Below are 20,885 nucleotides of genomic sequence, written 5' to 3'. Positions count from 1 at the left end.
GGCAAAATGGACAAAGTTGTGTGCCCTCGAAAAGATGGCATCCGTGACCTCATGGATGCATTTATGGGTGGAGGCTTGTGATGTCCCACAGAGGTCACCTGTGCAGCTCTTAAAGGAGCCACTGGCGTCGAAATTGAGCGCTGTGGTCACTTTCATGGCCACTGGCAGTGGGTGCCCTCCATGTCCCCGTGGTGCCAAATCCTGCAGTAGCTGGCAGATGTGACCAACCAGTTCCCTAGAAATGCACAGTCTGCGGAGACATTGGTTCTTGGTCATCTGCAGGAATGAAAGGCGGCGTCTATAGACCCTGGGTGTCACTAGGCGCCAACCAGCCAGGGCTTGCTCTGGCTCTTGGGCTGCGTGTGCGGGAGCCACAGCCCCACTTCTTCCTGAGGTTGCTGGTCCCCTCCTCTGCGCAGCCAGGAGCCTCAGTCACTCTCTCCTCCGTCGTCTTCGCTCTCTGTAGGCCATCAGGCATACAGCTAGTTCACCAGGCTCCATGATCCTAATGTACTCCTCCTGCTGGGTTAAAGAGAGAGACACCTGGTTAGCATGGGTGTACTAAGAACCTGTCCTGGTTAAGTGTGACGGCCCCTTAACATTTCCCGGAGAGAGCTGATCCCCACTTGGATGGCCAGAGATTAGTGCGCTGCATGGCTGCCCTGTTAGCTTGAACCATGGGGGAGGCTGGTCCAAACCGGGATGTTTACATTGCAAGAGGCTGTGAACACCTCCAGCAGTGACTGCTCCATGGCCAGCTTTAGCGAGGAGATTGTACAACGTGTGCAGTCCAACTGCTCTGCAGTCCACTAAAGTGCTCCTGAATGTGCAGTCTGTGCTGGGGGGAGCTCTGGAGAACTTGGTGGCTCTTTGATGCCTCTGCGTTGCTTGAGTGGGCAGATAAGCTCGGAGCCCGACCCCAATCATATCAATGTGGCTGTGCCTGAACTGTCTGAATTTCAGAGGAATGGTCACTTCATACAGGTTTCCCTAATACGAGGTATTCAACTCCGAATTCCCCTCAAAGTGCAGCCGCCAAGTGCAGGTCGTTTCTGTGCTGTTGTGAAACACGTCGGCGTGCTTTCCCACCGACCTGGACGCACAATCCAGCGGGAGAGGAGTTGGGGGGACTTTGTCGAAAGCCTTCTGAAAGCCCAAATAAACCACATCCACTGGCTTCCCCTCATCAGCTATGCTGGTTACATCCTCGAAAAATTCCAGTAGATTTGTCAAGCATAATTTCCCTTTCGTAAATCCATGCTGACTCTGTCCGATGCTTGCGGACAGGCCGAAGGTGTTCCGCAAAGCGGTCACCCAGTCTGCGTTTGGTGTCCCCAATGTAGAGGAGACCGCGTTAGCAGCAGCGAATGCAGTCGACCAAATTGAAGGAGGTGCAAGTGAAGCACTGTTTCACCTGAAAGGAGTGTTTGGGCCCTTAGACGGTGAGGAGGGAGGAGGTAAAAGGGCAGGTGTTGCACCTTCTGTGATTGCATGGGAAGGTGCCGTGGGAAGGGGATGGAGGAGTGGATCAGGGTGTAGGGAGGGAACGGTCCCTACGGAATGCTGATAGGGGGGGTGTGTGAGGGGAAGATATGTTTTGTGTTGGCATCATGTTGGAGTTGGCAGTAATGGTGGAGGATGATCCTTTGAGTGCGGAGGCTGGTGGAGTGAAAAGTGAGGACAAAGGGGACACGATCATGGTTCTGGGAGGGAGAGGAAGCGGTGAGGGCAGAGGTGTGGGAGAGGGGTCGGACATGGTTGAGGGCTGTGTCAACCACAGTGACGGGGAATAATCGGTTAAGGAAAGAGAATGACATGCCAGATACGCTATTTTGGAAGGTAGCACCATTGGAACAGATGCAACGGAGGTGAGGGAACTGAGAGAATGGGATGGAGTCTTTACAGGAGTCAGGGTGTGAGGAGCTGGAGTCGAGGTAGCTGTGGAGGTCAGTGGGCTTGTAATGAATATTGGTGGACATTCTACCTCCATAAATGGAGACAGAGAGGTCAAGGAAGGGAAGGGAAGTGTCAGAATGGACCATGTGTAGGTGAGAGAGGGGTGGAAATTGGATGCAAAATCGATAAATTTTCCAGGTACCGATGAGAGTACAAACCGACACCGATACAGTCATCAATGCATCGAAAATAGTGATGTGGGAGGGGGCCTGAGTAGGACTGGAACAAGGAATGTTCCACATATCCCACAAAAAGACAGGCATAACTGGGGCCCATGCAGGTACCCACAGTATCACAGTATCTTTACAGTGTAGAAGGAGGACATTCGGCCCATCGAGTCTGCACTGGCTCTCTGAAAGAACATTCTACCTCTTCCCACTCCCCTGCATTATCTCCATAACCTTGTACATTCTCTCTTTTCCGTTAGCAATCCAATTGCCTTTTGAATACCTTGATCGAACCTGCCTCCACCACCCTCTGGGTGAAAAAAATTTTCCTCACATCACTTCTACTCCTTTTGCCCATTATTTTGAATCTGTGCCCTTTGGGTCTTGATGTTTTCTTGAGTGGGAACGGTTTCTCACTATTTACCCTGTCCATATCCCTCAGGATCTTGAATACCTCTATCAAGTCTCCTCTCAGCCCTCTTTCTTCCAAGGAAAAGTGTCCCAACCACTCCAGTCTATCCTCATAGCTGCAGTTGTTCATCCCTGGAATCATTCTCATTAATCTCTTTTGTACTCTTTCCAATGCCTTTACGTCCTTCCTCAAGTATGGTGCCCAGAATTGGACCCAGTACTCCAGATGAGGCCTAACTAGTGTCTTATGCAAGTTCAGCATGATCACCTGTACTCAATGTCCCTATTAATAAAGCCCAAGATACTATATGCTTTATATACTGCTCTCTCAACATGCCCTGCCATCTTCAATGACCTATGTACGCATACACCGAGGTCCCTCTGTTCCTGCACCTCCTTTAGATGCTCTCCCTTTGTTTTAGATGGTCTCACCATCTTTTTCCTGCCAAAGTGAATTACCTCACACTTCTCTGCATTGAACTTCATCTGCCACTTGTCTGCCCAATCCACCAATGTGTCTATGTCCTTTTGAAGTTCAAGACTATCCCCACCACAGTTGACAACGTTTCCAATCTTCGTATCATCTGCAAATTTGGAAATCATGCCCTGCACACCACAGTCTAGGTCCTTAATATATATCATGAAGAACAAGTGTCCCAACTCTGACCCTGGGAGACTTCAATACAAACCTTCCACAATCAGAAAAACCACCATTTAACGCTACTCTCTGTTTCCCGTCACTCAGCCAATTTCTTATCCAAGTGCCTACTTTCCCTTTTATTCCATGACCTAGAATTTTTCTCACAAGTCTGTTGTGTGGCACTGTATCAAATGCCTTTTTTAAAAATCCATATACACCACATCAACAGTGTTTCCCTTATCAACCTTCTCTGTTACTTCCTCAAAAAATTCCAGCAAATTAGTTAAACATGATTTTCCCTTAATGAATCCATGCTGGCTTTCCCTCAATATCATGCACTTGTCTAAGTGACTATTGATTTTACCCCATACTGTAGTTTCCAGAAGTTTCCCTACCACTGAGGTCATTCTGATTGCTCTGTAGTTGCTGGCTTTATCCTTGCACCCCTTTTTGAACAAGGGTGTAACATTCACACTTCTCCAGTCGTGTGGCACCTCCCCTGTGTCTAAGGAAGACTGGAAGATTATCATTATTTCCTCTGCAATTTCCACTCATTTCTCTCTGCACTCTTGGATGCATCTCATCCGGTTCTGGTACCTTATCTATTTTAAGTAAAGATAGTCTTTCCAACATCTCCTTCCTCTTGATTGTAAGTTTTTCTAGTGTACCAGTTACCTCCTCTCTCACCTTGGCCTGGGTAGGATCCTCTTCCTTTGTAGAGACAGATGCAGAGTACTCGGACAAGACCTGCACTATTTCTCCAGCCTCCATATGCAAGTCCCTTTTTTTGTCCCTAATCAGCCCTACTCCTTCTTTTACCACCCTTTTATTATTTACATGCTTGTAGAAGACCTTGGGATTCCCTTTTCTGTTTGCTGCCGGCCTCTTTTCATGCTCTCTCTTTGCTTTTCTTATTAGTTTTTTTCATTTCCCCCCGGTCCTGCCATATTGAGGCTGATTTTACATTGTATTTTCTAACTGACATCTGTCGTATGCGCACTTCCTCCTTTTCATCTTCTGTCTCTCTCATCATCCAGGGTTCTCTGGATTTATTTGTCCTACCTTTCCCCTTCAGGGAATATCCCTTGACATTTGCTGCAATACTTTTTCTTTAAAGGTGGCCCATTGTCGGCCACCGTCTTTTCTGCCAACATTTGATTCCCATTCACTCATCTCAGATGCCTTCTCATCCCATCGAACTTGACTTTCCCGCAGTTAATTATCCCCGTTCTGGATTGTTCCCTGTCCTTTTCCATGATTAACCTAAACCTTATGATACAATGGTCACTGTCCCCTAGAGGCTCTCCCACTGATATCTGATCCACTTGGGCCAACTCATTCCCCAGAACCAGGTCCAAAAGTACATGTCCTCTAGTTGGACTGGAAACATACAGATGCAGAAAATTATCTTGAACACATTCCAAAAACTCTTGCCTACTTTTCCCTTTGTACTATTCCTATCCCAGTCCATATTCGGATAATTGAAGTCTCCCATTCTGATTACTCTATAACTCTTGCACCTCTCCATAATTCCTTTGCAAATTTGTTTCCCCATATCCCTTCCACTAGTTTGTGGTCTGTGTCGTATATAATCAATGTTACTGCACCTGTTTCATTCCTTACCTCCAGCCAGAGAGATTCTGTCCTTGACCCCTCTGGAACATCTTCTCTCTCCAATCCTGTAATGCCATCTTTAACCAGAATTGCCACTTCCCACTGCCACCCTAACCCCCACCACCACATTTTCTTCCTTTCCTGTCTCTCCTAAACACCTTGTACCAGGAATATTTAGCCCAGTCCTGCCTTTCTTTGAGCCAGGTTTCTGTTATAACAATAGTATCATAATTCCATTTGTTAACCTGTGCCTGCAGTTCACCAATCTTATTAACCACACTCCGTGCTTTCACACACATGCACATTAGCCCTGATTTAGGCTTTTTATCCTTTCCCCCTCATTCTGGCCCCATCTAATGACTTACTGTTGCCTACTCTAGTTCTAACAAACTCTCCAAGGTTCTATTAACCTTGATACAAAACGCTGATATATCCTTGGTATCAGTTGATGCTTCCCTACTGTCCACTGCCAGTTTTTCTCCTCTCCACTCTGAATTTCCCCTCAGGGTCCCATCCCCCTGCCAATCTAGTTTAAATCTCCCGAATAGCACTAGCAAAGCTCCCCGCGAGGACATTCGTCTCAGTCCTATTCAGGTGTAGATCATCCAGCTTGGACAGGTCCCACCTCCCCCAGAACCTGACCCAATGCCTCAGAAATCTAAAGCCCTCCCTTCTCCTCCATTTCTCCAGCCATGTGTTGAACTGTTCAATCTTCCTATTCTTGTGCTCACTGGCACGTGGCACTGGGAATAATCCTGTCATTACTGTACCATCCTGGAGTCATGTCTATGGCCACAGAAATGCCTGTTTGCTCCTCTAACTATGGAATCCCCTACTACCATAGCACTCCCGCCCTTCCTCCTCCCCTCCTGTGCAGCTGAGCCACCTGTGGTGCCATGAACTTGGCTCTTGATATCGTCCTCCGAGGAACCATCTCGCTCACCAGTATCCAAAATGGAAAAGCAGTTAGAGAGTGAGGTAGCCTCAGCAGATTCCTGCACTACCTGCCTGTTTCTCCTAGATACTCTGGCGGTCACCCATTCCCTCTCTGTGTTCTTCGAACCTGCTGTGTGACTACCTCTCTAAAAGTTCTATCCACGTAATCCTCGGCCTTGTGGATGTACTGCAGTGACTCCAGCAGCCACTCAAGCTCCGCAAATCAGAGCTCAACTTTCTGCCACTAGTGACGCTTCCTGCAGATATGATCATTGAGTCCAGTCTGTGCCTGCACGACTTCCCACATCCCACAGGATGTACATTCCACATGGCCGAGCTGCGCTGACATACCTTAAACTTTGTATGAAGCATTTACTACGGTATTTATTTTATAATTTATTCTAAATTACTCATTTAAAAAAATTATTTTCTTCATTAATTTGGAATATTTCCCACGTATAGTACAGTACTGTGTTTATTAAATGCTAGCATCACCCACAATTACAACTAAAAGTTATACATTCCTTAATTACACGGGTATGTGTTTTAAGTATTTATTTTAATTATTTTATTTTAGATATTTTATTTTACTTATTTTGCTGTATATATATTTTTTATTTTAAAGTTTTACTTCTTGTTATTTACAAGACCTACTTTAACTCCTGCATCCTAAGCTGGCTTTTAACACACTAACCCTTACACCAAGCTCTTACCAGCCAATCAGCTTACTTGTTTCATGTGATGTCACAGTTGCTTTTACCACTCAGCTTCTTCAGAAGCTGAAATGCTCCTGGTTCCAGACTTGCCTCTGCTCCGCTCTCAGGCAGGAAAGGCTGTGCTCTGAGCAGAAGTATCTATTTATGCTGATCCTGGTTCCTGACCGGCCTCTGTTCCGCTCCTATAGCCACACCTTTTAGTTGGAGGAAGTGAGACAAGTTAAAGGAAAAGTTATTCAGTGGGAGAACAAGTTCAGCCAGACAGAGGAGAGTGGTGGTGGATGAGGATTGTTTGGGCCTTGTTTCAATATATGACTGAATTCAATAACAAATGTTAAAACCTTAATAAGTTCTCAATCAAGCTAGCAACATTGCTCTCAACCTGATGTATTTTACCCCACTTTATTTTCCTTCTTCACAGTTAACTTAATGGCGATTAGAATACTGTCTCAGCAAAAGTGCGGTCTCTCCAAATGTGTTACTTGCTACCTGGTGGCCATGGCAGTGGCAGATCTACTGGTCATTATCCTGGACCTGATATTAAGACACATACCAATTGTTTATGTGGAGCAGTTCCGGTTCCTGTTTTCCATTCCCGTGTGTAACATACATGCTGTTTTCCTTTATGCAGCCACTGACTGTTCTGTCTGGTTCACTGTCACTTTCACTATTGACTGATTTGTGGCCATTTGTGTCCAGAAGCTGAAAAGTAAATATTGCACTGAGAAAACAGCGACTGTGGTTGTGGGAACAGTGACTGTGCTGAGCTGTTTAAAGAACATTTTCTGGTATTTTATGTTCATAGGTGAATATTTGCTGTTGAATGTCCCCTGGTTTTGTGATGTAACAGGGGGTATTCAGAATTCTCAAGTCCTCGAGTTCCTCCATAATATTCTAAACCCAGCGGTCCCATTTGTTGTGATTTTGCTGCTCAATGTTTTCACTGTCAGACACATTTTAGTGAGCAGCAGAGCCCGCAGGAGACTCCGGGCTGACAGCAGTGGGGAGAGTCCCAGAGACCCAGAGATGGAGAGTCGAAGGAAATCCATCATTTTACTGTTTGTTATCTCGGCAAATTTCATCCTGTTATGGACGACGTTAATGGTTTATTCTGTGTGGTACCGGATGTGGGATTTGGGATATGGTTCTGTTTGGATTGATGAAGTTGTGCTGGAACTGGGCTTCATGCTGCAGCTCCTGAGTTGCTGCACAAACACTTGTATTTATGCCGTGACCCAGACTAAGTTTAGAGAACATCTGAAGGATATGCTGAAATATCCCTTCACCCAAATTGTTCGACTCATTCATTGATCAGAAAAACGGAATCACTGAGAGCTTCAAGCACCTTCTCATTTTATTTCACATTTCCAGCAGGGGCCATGTCCTGTTCCCCATGGTGATAGGGAATGGGGGTGGGTCCTGTTTCCCACAGTGACAGTGAAGTGAGGGTAGAGCCTGCGGCCAATAGTGATGAGAGACTGAGGATGGGGCCTGTTCCCTTGGTGAAAAAGCATTAGGGGAGAGGCCTGTTGCCAAGGTGACAGGGGACTGGGAATTGGGAGATTTCCACATGGTGACAGGACGTAGGGGAGGGTATTGGGTGATCTCTGGCACGGGATCAGCTCACTCAACACAGGCCCGGGATGGAGCCAGGGCCCATCCTGCTCCGTGTGGCTCGCTATCACACCAGGAGACTTCAGCTAACACAGCATAACCTGGAGCCTGGACCTGTCCTGCTCTGTGGGCTCAGTAACAAACCCCATGAGATGAACTATTAATAAACACTGCGGTGTATTTAACTCCTTGTCCAACACTGTGAGACAGCTTTCAGTGTTTATAAAGAGTTTAATTTATTGAGTGGTCTCTTGGATCAAACAGGGTAACAGAAGGGGGTCTGTGTACAGAGGATTTGGGGGTGAGCTCTAATTCCGAACCCTTTCTGGATTGTAAGGAATAAAGAATGAATGAGAGCGAGAGATGCAATGTGGGAGAAGGGATGATGGAAGAATTTGTCCAGGAACCTGATTAAAAGTGGCTCAAACACCAGATAATATTAAGATATCATGAGCGGAACATTAACATAATCTGAGCTCCAAGATCTGGATGGGTCCCATTCCCCTGAAGTGAGGAACGAGCCGGTGGGGAAATTTCCCCGGGAATTCTATTCCCTGTAAGAAGATTAGCTCACGGTGAGGTGGAAATAACTCCATTGAGACTGTGTCAGATTGAAGAACCATTGTTCACTCCCTGGTTTTGAGCATTTTAATTTGGTTTCTTCTCCATTTTAATTAGAGAGAATCCAAGGAGAGATTTTCCACTCCTGACCCCGTGTCTCTCAGACTAATGGGAGTGAAACCACATCTGACCCCGAGCCTGAACAGGGAGACCTGCTCTCCCCGTGTTTAAAGGGAATGAATCTGATCTTAACCTTGTCTTAATTTAACGTTGACTGGTGGAGAATGTTTTCCTCTTATATTAATGGAGCGGACGATTAGAAATGGGAGGCTGTTCAACCGAGAGGTTTGGAAGTGGGTGAAGGGGCAGAGAGACGGTTGGAGTGAGAGGGACAGTGAGTCGGCTGTGGTCAATAGAACATCAGGAATGAAGGTCAGAGGAACAGAACAGGCTGGAAAGACAGAAAAAGTGGGGAGCAGAGGCTGTGAGAAAGAGAGAGTAAAGGACAGGCTTGTTCAGTTGGTTGGGGTGTGGGGTTTATAATAGTCGGGATCTCGGTTTGATCCTCTCCCAGATCAGAAGGAATTGGACCAACATTCTGTCCATACAATTATAGAATGATGCAAGGAAGCAGGAGGCCATTTGGCCCATTGTGTCTGTGCTGCCTTTTTGGTGAAACGATACAATCAGTCCTAATTCCTGCTTTTACCCTAAAGCCCTGGACATTTTCTATTCCAGTGTTGATCCAAATCTCTTTTGAAAGTTACTATTGAATCTGCTTCCAGCAGCTGATCAGACAGAACATTCCAGATCACAGGAACTCACTGTGTAAAAAATGTTTCCTCATGTCACCTCTGCTTCTGTTGTCAATCATCTTAAATCTGTGTCCTCTGGTTATCGACCTGTCTGCCGTTGGAAAAAGTTTCTCCCTACTGACCCGATCAAAACAGTTCAGGATTTTGAACGCCTCTGTCAAATTGCCTCTTCTCTGCTCCAAGGAGAACAACCCCAGCTTCTCCAGTCTCCCCACAAAACTGAAGTCCCTCACCCCTGGTATCATTCTAGTAAATCTCTTCTGTTCATTTCCTCCCTCTCGTCAATAATTGGGATGAAATGTTTTAGAGCAAAAGCACAAATGAAATGTAGAGGGAGAGAGAATTAAATGTTGATGAAAATGGGCATCAATGTTTGGAAAGAGCGAACGAATGAAGTTGAATTATTGATCAGTTAGGGGAATATATCACACTTTGAGGCTTCAGTGGGTGGACTTACAGCTCAAGCTGGAAATTGAGGGGAAGCTGGTTCATGGTCTGTAGAACAAACTCCTCTCCGTGGGGCAGAGCCAACAGCTGTCTCCATCCAATAACAGGCAGGGAAGAGCCAGTGCCTCAGGATTGGCTCAGTCAGTCCGGAGGGTATTGGAGTTTGAATCTTCGGGTTGTGGATTCTAAATGTAAGTTGGTTCCTTGTTGTGTTCAGTTTTTAGGTTGATCTCACAGGCGATCTCCAGCTCTGTATTCCTCAGCAGAGAGCTTCTGATCTCCGGATAGTCGGAGTCCGGATGGATGTACCCCGGAAGATGCGCCATGGGACATTATCGGAAGTCCCAATGCACTGACTCCGCGGGAACTGCCAGGGAAGTTTGAACATCTGATGGGCAATTCACCTGCTCACTGGGACCCTCCGCAAAAGTCTCCAACTTCAGACAGTTCCCACGTACTTACCTGAATAGATACCCAGGAAATGTTAGACCGATGAAAACCTAGTCTAACTCCTGGGTAACTGCACAGCTGACCGACCAATCACTCACAATGTCCCCCCCACCTGACTGCCTCGTGACCCCCAACTACCCCCTGACCCCGGACTCCCCATTGACCTCCCGACACCTTCAACTCGACCTGACTAGCTGCTCCACCCGACTCCCCCAGCTCCCCCCATTCCCCCGACCCAACCTCACTAGCATTTGCCCCAGCTACCCGCTTACCCACCTGCCAACCTACCCACCTCACCCACCTGCCAACCTACTCACCTCACCCACCTGCCAACCTACCCAGCTTCCACCTTACCCACCTGACACCCTATCCCTTACCCAGTTACCTCACACAACCTACCTCCTTGCCCACCCACCCCCATTACTCACTTACCTTCTCTCCGTAGCTTTCCAAAGAAGCTTTTAAACATTTAAACTCTTTACTTACTGGTCAAAGTCCTGGAGCTCCCTTCCTAACAGCGCTGTGCATGTACCTACACTACGTGAACTGCAGTGGTTCAAGAAGGCAGCTCACCACCTCCCTCTCGAGGGCAACTAGGGATGGGCAATAAATGCTGCCCCGGCCAGTGAAGCCCACATCAAGTGAATGAATAAAAGAAAATCCGGGAGCTGGTGTTGTAAAAAGGGGGCGTGGCCTGTCCTCCCCCAACGATCCGACGCTAGGAAGAAGCAGTTCCATTTCAGACTCGCTCCGCATTTCTGGAGAAGCCGGGATGGGAAGACCTGGTCAGGAACGCCGCGCTCCGGTGTGCTGGAGGATAGTAGGAGCGGAGTGGCAATCCGACAGTGATTGACATTCCTCGGAAGATTCCGGCCTCATCTTTCAATTGGATACTTTACAGCCTTCCAGACTCAACACTGAGTTCAACCATTACAGACTGGAATCTCTGTCTCCATACTGTCTCCATTTCTTTTCATGTTTCACTCTTACTCTTGTTCTCACATTCGGAATGCAGCACAACTGCCCGAGACACATCTCTTGATTCTTTACTTGTCCCATTTCCACTCCCTTTGACTCCGCACGACTAGCTCTTCTGTCATTTAATCTCTCCCTGTCTTACACCCAATCACAGAGCTTCCCTATTGTCCTTTTTCTCACCCTCCTGTTGCTTAAAGTCGATGACATTTCAAACTTGTCCAGTTCTGATGCCTGAAACATTAATTCGATTTCTCTCTGTACAGATGCTGTCAGACCTGATGAGTATATCCAAGGATTTCTGAATGTATTCAGAGGAATTCTCTGTTACTCCAGCCCGGGATCACGGATGCAATGGATGTTATTGAAAACAAGTTCCCTGAGCCATTTTGTTAGAGCTTGTTTGCTTCTAAAATTGTATTTTTACTCTTCTGACATTGTCTCAAATTAACCATTAACCTTCTGACATGGATCCATGTATCCATTTAGCATGGGTGGATGATTGGACAATGGAGAAGTAGCAGAGAGTAGGGATAAACGGGACATTTTCGCTTTCTCAGCCGCTAACTAGGGGATTTCTGCAAGGATCAGAGCTGGGGCCTCAACTATTTACAATCCCTGTTAATGATTTAGACAAAGAGATCAATAATGTAGAATAATAATAAAACTGTATTAATGTATCCAAGTTTGCTGATGATATAAAACTAGGTGGGAATGTAATTCCTGAGCCTGTGTGTGAGCTGTACCTGGATGGGTCCCAATCAGTAAAACGAGAGAGACAGGCAGCTCCCAGACACGGCTAAGGTCGGGACCGGCAGCTCTCCACCGGCAGTGTCTGGATTAGAGAGCGGGATCCTGAGCTGTTGTTGATGTGGTCTGACTGCTGCTGGTTCCGTCTGTCACACTCCGAGAGCCCCGGTGACAGTCTGTACCCGTCACCCTCATGTGGATCCAGCTCCCACTCTTTGCTATAGAGCTCCTGGTACAATGGTAATGTGTCTGATTCCAGCTGCGAATGACCTGTTTTCCAATCATGTCAAGGTCACAGCCTCTTGAGACTTCAGATTTTATGTCAGGACAGAATTGGATGTTGGGAATGTTCCGGTAATAATAATTTCCAGAATTAAGTTCTGTTTCCTGACAATTTGGATTTCCATGTTCGGAATCTTCTAGCTTTACCCTCCAGGAAGATACATTTATTCAGACAAACATATTGTCAGTTTAAATTCTGAACTAATAGAGAATTTAAACTATCATCAGAGCTTAGATCAGTGATGCTAGATATGGATTTGGTCTTAAGATAAAATGTGCTCTGTCCCAGGAGTATTTAGACTAAACAAAGATATCTCAGCACATTGTTGCCCATCCCTAATTGCCCTTGAACTGACCTTGCTAGGTCATTTCACAGGGCAGTTAAGAGTCAACCACACTGCTGGGAGTCCGGAGTCACATATAGGCCAGACTGGGTAAGGACGGCAGATTTCCTTTCCTAAAGGACATTAGTGAACCAGATGGGTTTTGACAACAATCGATGATAGTTTCACATTCAGCATTACTGAGGCTAGCTTTATATTTCAGACTTATTAACTGAATTCAAATTCCACCAGCTGCTGTGGTGGGATTTGAACCCATCTCCCCAGAGCATTAGGCTGCGTCTCTGGATGACTAATCCACTGACAATATAATACACCTTTACATGTAAATTATAGTAGAAATTACTCTCTTAAAGAACTTTGGCATTCCCAGGACTTAGAATTCACTATTTTAGAATTCTAGAAGAATTAGGCTATCTGAACTTTACAGAGTGAATCTACAACTTTTTAAATGGTTACTTAATAATGCTTTAGAAATAGCTCAAATATTGGATTATATTCTAATAATGTTTTGAATATTGCAGAGTACAAGTGCAAGATAAAATCATTCATCTATCTATGACTACAAAGCTCAAATGCAATTAAAAGTAAATGCAATCCTCAAATTCACTTGGAAAATAAAAGTAGGATATTCAAACAATTAACAACTAGTTTTTGTACTCATAATCAGTTGTATAAAGTGTAGTTTTCTGCTGGCTTTGTCTCAGGTTGAGCGCAAACAATATCAGGTCTCATCTCTCTGATGGTCCCGCAAAATCTGACTGGCTTGTTTATCTAAATTTCTAATTTATAGAAAATCTTTTTACTTTGAATTACATAACTATTGCCTGTTATATTTCCGAGGTATTTTGTTTGAGTGAGAGTTCTTGCAAATCAAAATATGTTTATCTGTCCATTGCAGCAGCAATGTTCTCAGCTTCAGCCTGGATCCCTGTCTGGAAAAGTCTTTCTCAAGGCCCCCATATCTATATGTGTGTGTGAAATTAACGGTTTTTAGCTGTTCTTTTAGCTGAGTTCAATTTTTAATCCTTTCATAGACTGAGTCAAATCCTTAATATCCACACTCGGCTTTAACTTCAGACACTTTTATATCGGAACAATCTTTCAGCAATACGCTGTGTCCAATTTTTGTGTAACAGCTCTGTCACCCAGTGTGAGAAATAAAACACAAACCGTCCAGTGTGGGGCTCAAACACATAGCCAGCTCCGTCTGTGTGTCCGCTCAGTTCAGTTAGATTGAGCGCAGTGTAATAGCACCAAGGTTACAGGGTTTTCACACAAGATAGAGAGGGAGATATAAAGGGAGCTGGGGTGGCCATTTCTGTTAGAGAAGCAATTCCATCTGTGAGAAGGATTGATATATTAGATGGATCATCAGCTGAGGCCAGATTGATTGATTTTAGGATCAAAAAAGAGGCAGTCACACTGCTGGGAATGTACTATAGACCCCCAAACAGTCAGAGGAAGATAGGAGAGAAAATATGGAGGCAAATCTCTGAGCAGTGCAAAAACAGTAGGGCAATAATTGTAGGGGGTTTTATCTACCCCAATATTAACTGGGATAGTTTCAGTGTGAGAGGAATGGAGGGAACAGAATTCTCGAGATGCATTCTGGAGAACTTTTTTGGCCAGTATGTAGCAAGTCCAAGAAGAGAGGGCAAAGTTCTGGACTTAGCTTTAAAAAATGAATCAGGCAGAAGGAGTCACAGTGGGGAGCATTTTAGTAGTAGTGATCATAGTTCAGTTAATTTTAACATCATTGTGGAAAAGGACAGAGATAGTACAGGAGTTAAACTTCTTAATTGGTGCACGGCCAATTTTATAAGCTGAGGAGTGATTTAGCAAAAGTGGACTGGAAACAGCTACTTGAAGGTAAATCAGTGTCAGGGCGGTGAGAGGCAACCAACGAGGAGATTCAAGCGGTTCAGAGTAAACATGTTCCCACAAAGAAATGGGTGCGACAGCCAAATCTAGAGCCCTCTGGATATCAAGGAGCTTTCAGGGAAAGATAAGGCAGAAAAGGAAAGCTTATGTCAGACACTGAGAACTGAATATTACAGAAAGCTGAGAGAAGTAGAGAAAGTGGAGGGGTGAAATCAAAAAGGAAATTAGGAAAGTAAAGAGAGGGCATGAAAGAATATTGGCAAGCAAAATCAACACAAAGATGATTGATCAAACATTTAGAGTAAGAGGATCATGAAGGAAAGAGTGCAGCTCATAAAACACCGAAAAGGTAACCTGTGTATGGAGGCGGAGGATGGGGGTATGGGTCTTAACAAAAGAGGGGGGGAAGGCTGACATTGTAGTTCAGGAGGAGGAGTGTGAAGTATTGGATGTGATAAACGTAGGGAGAGAGGACGTATCAAGGGGATCAGCATCGCCAGAAGTGGATAAATCACCAGGGCTGGATGAAATGTACCCCAGGCTGTGTCCGCTCCAGTCAACAAAGATCTGACTAATCTAATTACATTTTCCAGCGCTTGGCACATAGCCCTGGAGGCTATGGCAATGCAAGTGAATATCTAAATGCTTCTTAAATGTTCTGAGAGTTTCTGACTCAACCACCATTTCAGGCAGTGAGTTCTAGACTCCCACCACTCTCTGAGTGAAAAAGTATTTCCTCAAAACCCCTCTTAGCCTTCTACCTCTTACCTTAAATCTATGCCCCCTGGTTATTGACCCCTCTACTAATGGAAAAAGTGCCTTCCTATCCACCCTATCTATGCTCCTCATAATCTCATACACCTCTATCAGGTCCCCTCTCAACATTCATTGCTCCTAGGAAAACAACTCCAGCCTATCCAATCTTTCCTCATGGCTCAGACCCTCCAGCCCAGGCAGCATCCTGGTAAATCTCCTCTGTATTCCCTTGCCTTGTTAGCCATTCCCAAGTGCATTACCTCACACTTTTCCGGGTTGAATTCCATTTGCCACTGCTCTGCCCACCTGACCAGTCCATTGATATCCTCCTGCAGTTTACGGCTATCCTCCTCACTATTTACCACTCTACCAATTTTCGTCTTATCTGCAAACTTCTTGATCATACCCCCTACATTTAAATCTAAATCATTTATGTACACCACAAACAGCAAGGGCCCCAGCACCGAGCTCTGTGGAACCCCACTAGAAATAGACTTCCAGTCACAGAAACATCCCTCTACCATCACCCTCTGCTTCCTGCCTCTCAGCCAATTTTGAATCCAACATGCCACTTTGCCTTGGATCCCATGGGCTCTTACTTTCATGCCCAATCTGCCATGAGGGATCTTTTCAAAAGCGTTGCTAAAGTCAAATGCATTACCCTTATCAAGACTCTTGGTTACCTCCTCAAAAAATTCGATCAAACTTTTCAAACACGACCTTCCCTTAACAAATCCATGCTGATTGTCCCCGATTAATCCTTGTCTCTCCAAGGCCAGATATATTCTGCCCCTCAGAATTCTTTCTAGTAACTTCCCCACCACTGAGGTTAGACTGACTGGCCTGTAATTTCGTGATCTATCCCTTCCTCCCTTTCTTAATAATGGAACAATTTTAGCAGTCCTCCAGTCCTCTGGCATCACACCTGTGGCCAGAGAGGATTTGAAAATTATTACCAGGGCCCCTGAAATCGCTTCCCTTGGCTCCCTCAACAGCCTGGGATACATCTCATCTGGGCCTGAGGATTTATCCATTTCTAAGGCCGCTAGACCTGCAAGTGCCCCCTCGCTCTCTATGTTAATTTCCTCTAATATTTCACAGTCCTCCACCCTGATATCTGTATCTGCGTCGTCCTTTTCCATTGTGAAGACCGACGTAAAGGATTCATTGAGGACTGCACCCATGTCTTCCGGGTCCACACACAGATTACCTCTATTATCCCAAATTGGCCCAACTCTTTCCCTAGTTATTCTCTTCCTCTATATATATTTAAATAACCCCTTTGGGTTTTCCTTTATTCTACCCACCAATACTTTCTCATGCACTCTCTTAGCTTTCCTAATTTCCTTTCTAAGTTCCCTCTACACTTTTAACACCCCTGTAAGGACTCAGCTGTATTGAGTCCTCGGAATCTGCCATAAGCTTCTCTTGTTTTCTTCATCCTAACCTTTATGCCCCTTGACATCCAGGGTTCTCCAGGATTGGTTCTCCTCACCCATTGTCTTTACAGGAACATATTTGCCCTGTGCTTTTGCTATTACCTCCTTGAAGACCCTCCACTGCTCTGACACAGTTTTATCTGCAAGTAGCTGCTCCCAGTCCACTTGTGCCAAATCGCATCTCATCTTAGTAAAATTAGCCTTTCCCCAGTTTAGAACTTTTATTCCTGGCCCAACCTTATCCTTTTCCATAACTATCCGAAATCTAACTGAGTTATGGTCACTATCTCCAAAATGCTCCCCTACTGATATGCCTTCCACCTGCCCGGGCTCATTTCAGAATATTAGGTCCAGAACTGCCCCCTCCCTTGCTGGGCTTTCTACGCACTGTCTAAAAAAGTTCTCCTGGATGCAACTTCAGAATTTTGCTCCCTCCCTACCTTGCACACTGAAACTATCCCAGTTAATATTTGGGTAGTTAAAATCCCCTACCATTACTGCCCTATTATTCTTAAACTTCTCTGAAATTTGACTGCATATTTGATCCTCTATCTCTCCCTGACTGTTTGGGGGCCTATAGTACACAGGTCATATCTGACTAATTAGATTGAAGTTTTTGAGGAAGTAACAAGTAGGATTGATGAGGGTGGTGTAGTTGATGTGATACACATTGATTATAACAAGGCTTTCGACAAGGTTCCACATGGCAGACTGCTTAAAAAAATAACAGCCCATAGGATCCAGGGGAACGTAGCGAGCTGGATACATAATTGGCTCAGTGGCAGGAAACAAAGGATGGATGTTTTTGTGACTGGAAGGCTGTTTCCAGTGGGGTTCTGCCGGGCTCAGTACTGGGCCCCCTGCTTTTTGTGGTCTATATTAATGATTTAGGCATAAAAGTAGAATGATTAAGAAGTTTGCAGACAGCAGAAAAATTGGTTGATAGCGAGGAGAGTTGCTGTGGACTGCAGGAAGACATCAATGGACTGGTCAAGTGGGCAGAAAAGTGGCAAATGGAATTCAACCCAGAGAAGTGTGAGGTGATGCATTTGGGGAGGTCAAAAAAGGCAAAGGATTACACAATAAATGGGTGGAGACTGAGAGGTGTAGAGGAAGTGAGGGGTCTTAGAGTGAATGTCCACAGATCCCAGAAGGTAGCAGGACAGGTTGAGAAGGTGGTTAAGAAGGCAGATGGAATCCTTTCATTTCTTAGCGGAGGCGTAGAATATAAGAACAGGCAGGTTATGCTGGAAACATTAGTTAGGCCACGACTTGAGTACTGTTTGCTGTTCTGGTCACCTTGTTACAGAAAGGATGTAATTGCATTCGAGAGGGAACAGAGGAGATTTACCAGGATGTTGCCAGGACTGGAAAATTGCAAATATGAGGCTAGGGTTGTTCTCCTTGGAACAGAGGAGGCTGAGGGGAGATTTGATTGAGATGTACAAATTTGTGAAGGGCCTGGATAGACTGGATGGGAAGGGCCTATTTACTTTGGCAGAGAGCTCATTGACGAGGGGATATAGATTTTAAATGATTGATAGAAAGATTAGAGGGGAGATGAGGAAAACCTTTTGTCACCCAGAGGATTGTGTGGGTCTGGAACTCACTGCCTGAAAGGGGAGTAGAGGCCGGAACCCTCAACTCATTGAAAAGGTGTCTGGATATGCACCTCAACTGCCGGAAGCTGCAGGGCTACGGACCAAGTGCTGGAAAGTGGGATTAGGCTGGGGGGGGTTCGTTCTTCAGCCGGGGCAGACACGATGGGCCGAATGGCCTCTTTCTGTGCTGTAACCACTCTATGATTCTACGTTACATTCAGACGGTTGCTATGCAGCCATTCACACCTCATCTGGACACATCTTTTGTTTCTTTACTTTACCCATTACCACTGCCTTTGGCTTTTGTACCATGAAACATTTTATCCTTTAATGTCTCCTGCCCTCCACCCTATCACACACCTTCCCTTTTGTTCATCGACTCTTTCCACCCCAGACCAACTCCTATTGGTCCAAATAAAATCGGCCTTCCTGGTAATAAACCCATGAGTTCTGTCATTGGTGGAGATTGTGGAGATTGAGGCTGGTTAATTGGTTCAACGTTGCTGCTTCTGGTCTCATTGGTGTCAGGTGAGTGCAGCTTGTGTGTATAAAAGGTGCTGCTCGGTGGCTGAAGGGATGGTGAGTTGTTTGGTATCATGGGGGATTTTGTAGTGAGGGTTTTGTTCCCAGGGCTGGTGTTAGTTGGAGCTGTTTGTGGCTCTGATACTTGGCAACTGTTTCTAGGCCAGAGGTTTCCATGGAGCAGAGTCAAAGCCACCCCTGTGCCTCAGACATTCTCTCCTCCTGGGCCTCCCTTTGGTTACCATTTCCGTGTGTCTGAGGGTGGAAGTGTGTCTCCACTGCAGACTGTGATGGTGCAGTGTGGAGAGGACAAGCTGTTGCTCAGGGTCCAGCTGGATTTATTTGGAACCAGGCACCTGATCAAAGCTGCTGACCTGACCCTGCGGACAGCAGGTTGTCGGACAACCAGGATCTACTCTCAGAACCACACTGTCCTCTTTGACTATGGACTCCATGAGTGTGGCAGCAGGTTGCAGGTAATGGGAATCCTCAGCTCTTGCTCTAAGCTTGGGCTGTAGGTTATTCCCCACTCTTCATTCCAACACTGGGTGAGATGTCAATGATATTGAGGAGATAGCTGTCTCCTGCTTTATAAAACTACAAATTAGCTTTCTATCTTGTACTGTACTTTACTTTAACTGGTCCCTGAGTCTCTCCAACCTATGACATCAGCCCCATTGGTCTTGAACCTTCTCTTTGGATCCTCCAAGCTTTTCCTTTTGTTGTTTTGAGGATTTTCATCTCTATTCCCCTCATTCAGATCAATCCACCTGGAGGTTTCAGTCCATTTTAATCGAACCAGGTTTAGAATGAGATGTGATGAAAATTTGCTTTTTCAATAAAATTCGGATAGCTTGAATTTCCAAGTGATGTGGGATGTTACACCCAGCTTTCAGAAACTAAGCTGAAGTTTTTATTTTTTCAAAAGGTTACTGATAAATTAGTACTAAAGTTTTATGTTATGAAAAGTGAAGTTGCAACAAGATATGGGAACAATGGAATTTACCTGTAGAGGGGCTGAGGCTGAGTCAGTGGTGAAGACATCCTAAGATCTTTCACAAATGTGAGAAGCCTCCGGCCTCTGCGTCAAGTTCCTGTCTAAAGGAACCAAGGATGTGTTAACTCGTATTGAATTCTCCTGTCCAGGTGGTGTTGCTTTGCCTGGGTCTGTACAAATCTGTTTTTTAACTGTTGCCTTAATGAAGGTGTCACTGGGAGCCAGATTAATCAGAATTTTGGGAGTTCTTATAGTAATTTGTAGACCTATGTATGTGCTTAATCTTTTCTTTAAATGTTTACATTTTTATCTAAACCTCCTGAATTTGTGGCAGTCTTTGCTGTTCCTGAATTCCGGGCACTGATCTCAAAATAAAATGAGCGACAAAGTTTGGGTTGCCCATTGTAGACAAGGTAGCCACGGCTTCCCCCGATAGCAAAGCTGGAAGGAGGATGGAAGATGGCTCCCTTACCGTCGGTCTTGAGCGTGACCTTAAACTGGCATTTGCTGGTCCAAATCCCGATGGCATCTCTAACCTTGGTGCAGCTCCCAACCTTGTCGACGTACCTGGCGAGGAAGGTGAACACGTCAGTGACAGGGACGTGGGGGTGGTAGAGATGCACCGTCACCACACGGTCCCGTTGCAACGGCAGAGCAAAGAGCGGCTCCACCGTCAGGATCTTCATCTCCGGCTGGTCTCTCTTCTCCTCAAACACCTTCAGGAACTTGACGCAGGCAGCAACATTCCTGAAGGTCACGTCGAAATATCCAGCGCTGGGGAAGTCTCGCAGGGAGTAGATCTCCTCCGCTTCAAATCCACACGCCTTCAACAGGATCCGCTTGATGAGGAAGGCCCGATCCATGGGTGCTCCTCCTTCACTGTCCTTCACTGTCACCCGAACGGTGTTACGTACCCCCTGGTTTGGGGCTCCTTTGGTTTTAGCCATCGCTTCACTACAACTGATCTTAGGCAAAAGGCCGAGAAGCGATAACCCAGAAACCCATGCGCCC

The sequence above is a fragment of the Cetorhinus maximus genome, unplaced genomic scaffold (assembly GCF_964194155.1).
Source record: "Cetorhinus maximus unplaced genomic scaffold, sCetMax3.hap1.1 HAP1_SCAFFOLD_2051, whole genome shotgun sequence".
NCBI lineage: Eukaryota > Metazoa > Chordata > Chondrichthyes > Lamniformes > Cetorhinidae > Cetorhinus > Cetorhinus maximus.
The sequence above is the reverse complement of the archived record's forward strand: the minus strand, read 5'-3'. Positions refer to the sequence as shown.